At 50.1% G+C, this 7872-nt stretch overlaps 2 non-coding genes across 2 annotated transcripts; one reads left to right on the top strand and one right to left on the bottom strand.

Annotated features, from left to right (window-relative positions):
• Positions 1-7152: 7152 nt before the first annotated feature.
• On the top strand, positions 7153-7225 carry TRNAV-CAC (transfer RNA valine (anticodon CAC)). Its single transcript has one exon. It is a non-coding gene; the product is annotated as a tRNA-Val (tRNA).
• A 297-nt stretch (positions 7226-7522) lies between these two features.
• TRNAG-UCC (transfer RNA glycine (anticodon UCC)) lies at positions 7523-7594 on the bottom strand. The gene has a single exon. It is a non-coding gene; the product is annotated as a tRNA-Gly (tRNA).
• Between the last annotated feature and the right edge of the window lie 278 nt (positions 7595-7872).

The following is a 7872-nucleotide window of genomic DNA, read 5'->3' as shown; positions in this document are numbered from 1 at the left end:
CACTAGCTTTCTGCCTGGCCAGAAACACTGAGGTTGAGTAAGCTGAGCTCACCAGGATTTCCAGATGACCAAGACACCCTGAAAATCACACTTACTTGGGTCTTAGAAGGCAGGCTGCTGCCTTGTTATTCCCCCTCCCTCAATTCAGGAACCGTGAATGCATGCTCAGAACTTGGCTGCAGGTAAGGTCAGTGCCAAAGACCTCCACCAAACACACCGTGTGTTTCTCAGCAGTCCGGGCACTAACCAATTCATCATGGACAAGGCTCACATGCCTGTTGCTCCTGGCACCTCTCCTGCCGGCTGCCCCTTGTGAAACTTTACTCCGGATTTCTCCTTTAGCCCACGTGCTTTCTTCCTGCATGTGAACCAAGGGCTTCCCAAACAACATCCTTGCAACTACAAGGATGGGCTACAACCACTACCCTTGCAACTACAGCCCTGTTCTCGGGCCGGACTCTGACGTAGATCAGGGCTGGTTGATGCCACATTGCCTGGGCCTCTCAAAGATGGCTCTTGGGTTACGCTCTTACACCTTTGAGTTGCTGGCCGCTCCTGGAAATCCAGGCCTGTAACAGCAGGGCTCGGTTACCCTACGTATCACCTTGCCGACACGAGGGGAAAGTAAACAAGATTCTGCTCAGCACTGCAGAGACCAACTGCTCCAGTGTTGCCTGGCAGATGGGGCCCAAGAGGGAGACCATCTGTTCCTCAGTGAGGCCCTAAATTTCTCCCTGCGAGATCCTGGGCTGAAGATATCCAACGGAGTTCAATGGGCACAGAGGGACAGGGGAGCAGCCATGACCTTGGTTGCTGCTTCAGTCCATGGTGACTGGGCGTCTTGCAGAGCTGAGCCAGGGCTCGGACCTCGATTCCATGGGCTGTTGGATTCCTGCAGCATTCCTATTCCCTACATTAATGGTTTTTTTCTCTCTCCACATCTCCACCCTCTTTTTCTCCCTGCAGTCCTTCCCACATGCATGCAATGCTTTGGTACGCTATGTGTTCCCTGTTGCAGAACTGGGCAGAGGCTGTGTAGTTCCCCTGCAGCTCTCACAGCTGCCGCTGACTCTGCCCTCTACCCACCCTGATCCCCTTGTCCAAAAAAGCACGCCGGCCCTGTGCAAAGGCCATTTGCCTGATGCCTGCCTGTTGACAGTTCATCTGGCTCCTCCAGCACGTTCTGGTGACACTGGAGGGGGTTAAAAAGACACACACTGGGGAGGTTGCAGAAATGCTGTTAGAGCTCCGGGAAGGGGCTGGCATCTCAGAGAGAGAGTGAGAGAAGGGGATGACATCCAGGGAAGGCTGGAGAAGGAAAGAGCAATCTGCTGATAGTCAGCATGTCTGGGAAGCTGGGAACATATTGCATTAAACTGATAATAACACCTTGAACAACAGGGTGGTAGTTTCCATCTGGCCTCGTGCTGAGCTTGGTCTCTCTCATTTCTTCCCCCCTGCAGCCAGGGAATCTAAGGCATAGGGTTGGCCACAGGTCACCCAGCAAGGCTGTGGCAGAGCAAGGATGAAACAGAAGAGCCTTACAGTGAGAGCAGGGTGCTGAGAAGCAGCAGCACAGCCTCTTGACTCTCCTTTCACCCCAACTAGATCCTCCTTAGGCTTGGGAGGTGGGAAGGCACTAGAGCTCTTCGCTTAATTAATAGCAACAGCTGAAGCACTTGAGAAACAAAAGCTCCTCTCTCTCTCTGCCCCACTTTTACTTGGGAGCCAGGGGTGGGGAGCAAATTGCTTGGAAGCCAGAAAGCGCCCTGGATCTTGTCACCATGGCTGCACAGACACAGCCTCCTGTTATCTCCAGAGGAACAAAACCCTCCTCCCACCCTCTCCTGTCTCAGCTGGAGCTGTTAAAAGAAGAAGAAATAAACAAAACAAATAATAATAATAATAAAAAAACCCAACCCAAACCAGCAAATAAATATCCAGGGAATAAACCAGCCTTCTGCAAAACATATTTGTTTCTGCAGTGGTTTTTGGGTTGCTGGAGAGCTGAAGGACTCAAATGAGCATTTCAGGTTAGAGAGTCCATCTCAGTAATACTGGGATTTACAAAATCGCAACTCAGGAATGTCCCAGATCATGCCATTTGCTTGAGAATAATGATCTCTAGTTATATATACCTAATTGTATAGTTCTGATTTATTTATATATATGGATGTGTGTACTATTAACATGATTATATATAATTTTTATGTCTTCTTGTTTGGAACCCACAGGGATCACATCTGTAAGTTTTCTGTAAGAGCTGGAGTCTTGCCTCTTCTGTCTCTGTATTGCACCATGTGCAGGGAGAGGCACCAGAGGTGCAAGTGAGTGGAGTAAAGCAGCAGAACAAATTTGGTAATACAGATTTTTGCGCTACCGCAGTTAAACTGCTTTTGGTATCTGGGCACCTCCAGTCTTCACTGCAGTGTGGACAGGGGCTTTAGAAAGTAAACCAAAATGAAAAACAAAGTGGGACTTTGTTGGTGTGTTGTTTTAGTTGTGTTCTCCCAACTAAAAGGCTAAAAATATGCCAAATAGCATAGCAGTAAAGCAGTGAAAACTAGCAACCATATATTTGTATTTTGAGAGAAATTAGGACTATTATGGTTGCTCCAGACGGGCTTCCTACATAAACTGGGTAGATAATTTCACTTGGTGCTTCATGCATCAAAGCTCTGACCATCTGGCTGAACGCGAACGTACCTTTTAGCAACATGTCTCATTTTGGCTTGATGCCTTCAGGGCCACCTCCCTACAACAGGCACTATTTCAGTGCTTAATTACACTTACTGTTAAAAAAGGACAGCTTATTTTTAGTGTCTTTCTTTCCAATATCAGCTTCTGGCCACGGAATATTCTACTGTCTGTGTATGCATGTAGGAAGCGGTATGTTTAAATCAACCTGTGAACTGCGTAGGCCATTGGGGGTCAGAGGATGGCCCACCGGATGACTCTAAGTTGTCCTGGGTTTTAAAAAAAGTCATTCATATGTGAACAAAGAAATGAAGGAGAATAAGAATAACTAATAATTCAGTTTAACCTACTTTTCTCCTTGTGGTACTGGCTGGCACACTCAGTTCTTTGGCTCACCCACTCTTTTTTACTATCACTAGTTGAAATTACAATGCTTGTAATTGTAGCAAGAAAATTATGACTTTGTAACACAATAAATGTTTTGCTTAAATGATAAGCATTGTCTTTGCTTACAACTTTTTCTTGCCACTGCCAAAGAATATCAGGTTGTCCTTCGACTCAAAAAGGCTGAAGAACACCATATTAAATGGCTGATTATCTTTCAACTTTTCCACACCCATATTTTCTCCCATCAGTAGTTCTTTGGCCAACTGTAGCAAAGCATTACCGTAGAAGTTCAATCCGGGTCACAAAAGACCATTCAGTGAGAGATACTTCTGCCTGGGAGACTTACAGGGGCAAAGTCTTGTTTTTAAACTTACCTGACCTTCCTCTGCATACGGACTTACCTGGATAAACTCATTTAGACCATGACAACAGCTTGCTCAGCCCAGCCTGAAAAGATCAGGCTCTTACTGATAGCTTTGAGCACACTGTTATTGCTAGAGAAAGCATGCTGCTCTCATGTTCTCCCACTGCCAGATAAACACGAACATCTGCATAACTATTGTAGTAACAGCAATACTAATATTAATGGTACTGGGGTGAGAAGGGGGACTAGTCTCCAGTGCTTATATTCTCCTGGGCAGCTGCCTCCTGGACCTCTCTCTGAAGGCAGTCAGACACTCAGATGTCTTTGAGAACCTGGCTTAAGAGATCATTTTGAAGGAGTTGCTGATTTTTCCCCAAACCCACCGATCGATAAAGAACTGAGTGTAGGATTTCATAGCACGGCAGGTGTTCAGGCTGGGTGTGGACTTTTGATGAACTTATGAAGGGAAAGAAATTGCAAACCCTGGTCAACGCTGGGGATTGCAACCCAGGTCTGGGGCTTCATCATACCTATCATACCCTGACTTGCTGTGTGCTCCAGAAAAACTACTGTCCCTTCGCAATTTTTTTTTTTTTTTTTTTTTCCCAAGAGGAAGAGCAGTATCTCCAGGCCTGGGGTACAAGAAGTAAGTCCCTTAGTACAAAGGCCCCAGAGGGTTTCTGTCCCCCTTACCCCCCTCCCCCCATATGATCGACAGGGCTTGCGCTAGTGCTCAGGGAGGATGTTATGGGTCAACATCATCGTCACCCCTTTGCCTCATAACCAGTTATGATTAAAGACCAATTTCCAAGGATGCATGGCTGTGCTCTCACACCCCTTGGTGTGGCAGAACTAGCTGATAATTTTGTTTCTGCAGAGACAGTATTTGACCTCTCCGTCCCCTGCTGACCATATGCCCCCTTTTATGTATTAGCATCACGTGCTGGTTGGAGTGTCTGCCCCTCTGCTATCACTCACGTACATACACCCCTCATCTCCCAGCACCCACCAACTCCTAGCATCTGTGCCACTTGCTTGGCCTCTTTTCCTTTATGCTGCTCCCCTCCACAGTCGTGTGACTGCTATTGTGTGGTCCCTGCCACACAAAAGCTAGCCTGACCTAATTTAAATCAGTGCTATTGAAGCCGTTCTTGTTTTATCTCCCAGCACAAGGGCTGTGCTCCCCATTTCAGAGGTAGCAGAAATGAATGGCTAATTGGGGGGGTATTGTGCAAGGCAGCGTTGTCTCCCAGCCCTGATTGTCAGCTCTCCTGCTCAACAGTGCTCCGAGCTCCCCTCTCTTGTAACAGCCATGCAGGCTGTTTAGGGAGCGGAGGGAGGAAAAGGGGAGAATGGGACTCCGCAGCCATCGCAGCGTGTCAGGCAAACAAAGCAGAGCATGGCCGCCTTCAGCGCACTGGTGAAAAGGCTGGCTGGGGGAGGGTTCCCGTGTTCGGAAAGGGCAGATGCTGGCGATAATAGTAGAGAATATCCATCCTTCACCTCCAAATAAGCCCCCTGCGTTCTTTTTCCTGGGTATTTACGTGACAGTCCTTCCTAGCGCTCTGGAGACTGTCCTTGGGGAGGCGGGGGAGGCAGAGGGGGGCTCTCAACACACAAACAGTGCCGCAGGGGTGGTAAGTCTTGGGAGCAGAGGAAGTGGGATAGGTCAGGGGCTGGAGGGGAGACTGAAATGCTGCCAGTCTCTTTGTCCTGCAGGGCAAAGTTTGAGCAGTCACTGACAATGGACCTCTGTAAGAAAAGCAAGAACATCCCTGGGAGCCATTCCAGCAAGCGGCAAACAGCACGAAGAGGGAGCTTTATCTGGGCCCTCAAAGCCAGAGTTGTCCATGCGAGGAAGATCTAGAGCCCACGACCCATCTACACAGTATGTCTCAAGGCTACCAGAGTCCAGTGCTGCTTTAACGAAGGACCAGCGCGATATTTGCGAGTTAACACCAGCAGCACAATCGTCTAATTTCTGCCTCTGCTTCCTACAGGTACCTTCCAGGAGCTTCCTCCCCGGACTGTCTGGTCTGCAGCTCTCCTTTCTCCACCGCTCACCAGACTGAAAGAGGTCTGTGGAAGAAAACAAAACCAAAGCATTTGAATCTTTCCATTGATGGTCTTGGGTCACTTACAGATCCACTTCCTCCTGCTCTAGGGAGAAGACTTTGCCCCCAGCTATTGATTAGGTTTGCCCCCAGCACACTCAGCTGATGCACAGTGCAAAGGTTGCTACCAGAGTCCTCTCCTGCCGGCTCTGCCAGCTGCAGGCAAAAAGAGTGCAACACCGGGATGCGTAACAGTAACGTGAAGCAAACAAGTCCCAAGGCTTCAGGTTTGTCATGGACTTTAATGTAATGTTCTAATCCTTATCGCAAGTCAGATCAGAATAAAGTACTGGCAAGTCCTGGGCTTCAAAGACATGCGAGAACCTCCTCTCTATCCCTTTTGGCCCCAAATCAGGAGATGAGCTACAAAATTATAAAATTAAAAGTAAGTTTTATTAAAAGTAAGCTTTATTAAAAGTATGTTTTATTAAAAGTGAGGTTCTTTTCACTTTCATGGGGGTTTATGATTCATTTCTCCCTTCTAAGCTTTTCTCTGCAGCCAGCAGAGCATAAAACACACTTCAACAAACGAAACAGGAAAAATAATTCTCACATTACCACCTGATTCCAAGGGCTGAGGTTTTACCAAAAAAAGAAGGATTGCCATGGGCGTATGAGTTGTTAACACTGCATTAAGATAAAAGAAGAGGAACCAGCATATTCCTAGAACCATCTGGGATGGTCAACAGGGAGTTTACCCAAAACCTCAGTGATGGGAAACTCACTGCGGTGTGATGGCATCACGCCACCCAGCTCTGTTCCGTCCTCTTGCACAGCTCCCACTGCCTTGGAGAGACACCGGTGATGAGAACAGACTCTGGCCCATTGTGCATTAGAGAAGCTTTATTTGCAGGGAGGGTAAACTTCGCCCCAGCAAAGGGAGACCACCAAGGGTCTGTCCTTTTGCTCAGAAAACGGCCAGTCCTCTTCCAGCTCCTGGCCCCTGGGCTGGATCCTCTCCCTCCTGAGCAGCTCTGCAGGGAGCTCCACTCCCTGTTGCCACTATTCTACCGACATCTGGTGGCAGCTGCCTTAGGAAGAAAAGATGCTTCTTCAAAAGGGGCCCAAGGCCTGGCACGTCCTGCTCTCCTTAACCCGCGCCCGGCCTCCATGCCTGGCTTTGGCCTGGGCTGGTGGGCCCAGGGGACGTGCCCAGGCTCGGAGGGCGAGGCCGGGCCTGGAGGGTGAGGCCAGTCCCGGGGCTCCCGGCAGCCCCGGTGGCTCGGAGCAGGGTGCAAGGCCAGGCCATGCCGGTTTGGGGTGAGCCCCTCCTGCTCCCCCTCAGCGGGAAGCGGCAAGTTCCTTCTGGGGCTGTCCCCCTTCTGAGGGGAGCACCACCGAAATGCAGGGGAGCATGGCCCCGGGACACCCACCTCAGCCGCCGTCTGAGGTGAGTAGGTCTCTGGAAGCACTAATTACTCATTAACGCTAATCACTTGGAATCCCGCACGGCGTTTCTCAGTGTGTGGGGTAGATTTTATTTGAGGTTGTCGTGAGGTGAGGGACGCGCCGAGGGACAGACCGAGCCCTCAGCCGCCGCGCAGGAGGGCGCGAACATCACGCGCCGCCCGGTATGGCGCACTATGGCGGGTTTCCGTAGTGTAGCGGTTATCACGTTCGCCTCACACGCGAAAGGTCCCCGGTTCGATCCCGGGCGGAAACACCTGCTTTTCGTTTTTCTATTTTTTGTTTTTCTTTTTTTCCTTCGGGTTATATTTATTTCCCCACCGTCCCCCGACGGTTCGGGGCCCCGCTGCTAGCTGGGAGAAAAGTAACGGCACCGTGTGCCGCACCACCGGGCAGCGCCCACGTCCCGCCACGCCTGACTGGCGACCGCCGGGGTTCAGGGGGGTAAAATGGAGGCGGGCGGGGCGCTTCCCGTGCAGACGCGTTCAGAATTGGCTTTGGAACCGGTGGCGAGCGGGGAAAAAAAAAAAAAAAAAAGAAAAAAAGGCAACGCTGCGTTGGCCGGGAATCGAACCCGGGTCAACTGCTTGGAAGGCAGCTATGCTAACCACTATACCACCAACGCCTGGCGGGAGAGCTTTCTGCGGCCTCCCTCAGCAACTTTAGCCGCCTGGATCCAACCATCCTCCAGCGGCGGGGGGGAAATGCAGCAAGCGCCGAGAATAGCACCACAATTGCCCCACGGCGGCAATAAGTGCTGCATTAGGGGCCCGTCTCGGAGGCTGGGTGAGGAAAGAATATTCTCTTTGTGCTTTCTGTACCCTCTGTCAGCCTCAATTCTCTCTCAACCCACCCCTCACTAGGGAGAATAGTTCCGTCCTCCCGCAGGTATCCCCCCTTCCC

The sequence above is a fragment of the Mycteria americana genome, chromosome 24 (assembly GCF_035582795.1).
Source record: "Mycteria americana isolate JAX WOST 10 ecotype Jacksonville Zoo and Gardens chromosome 24, USCA_MyAme_1.0, whole genome shotgun sequence".
Taxonomy (NCBI): domain Eukaryota; kingdom Metazoa; phylum Chordata; class Aves; order Ciconiiformes; family Ciconiidae; genus Mycteria; species Mycteria americana.
This window is presented reverse-complemented; position numbering and strand designations above follow the sequence as displayed.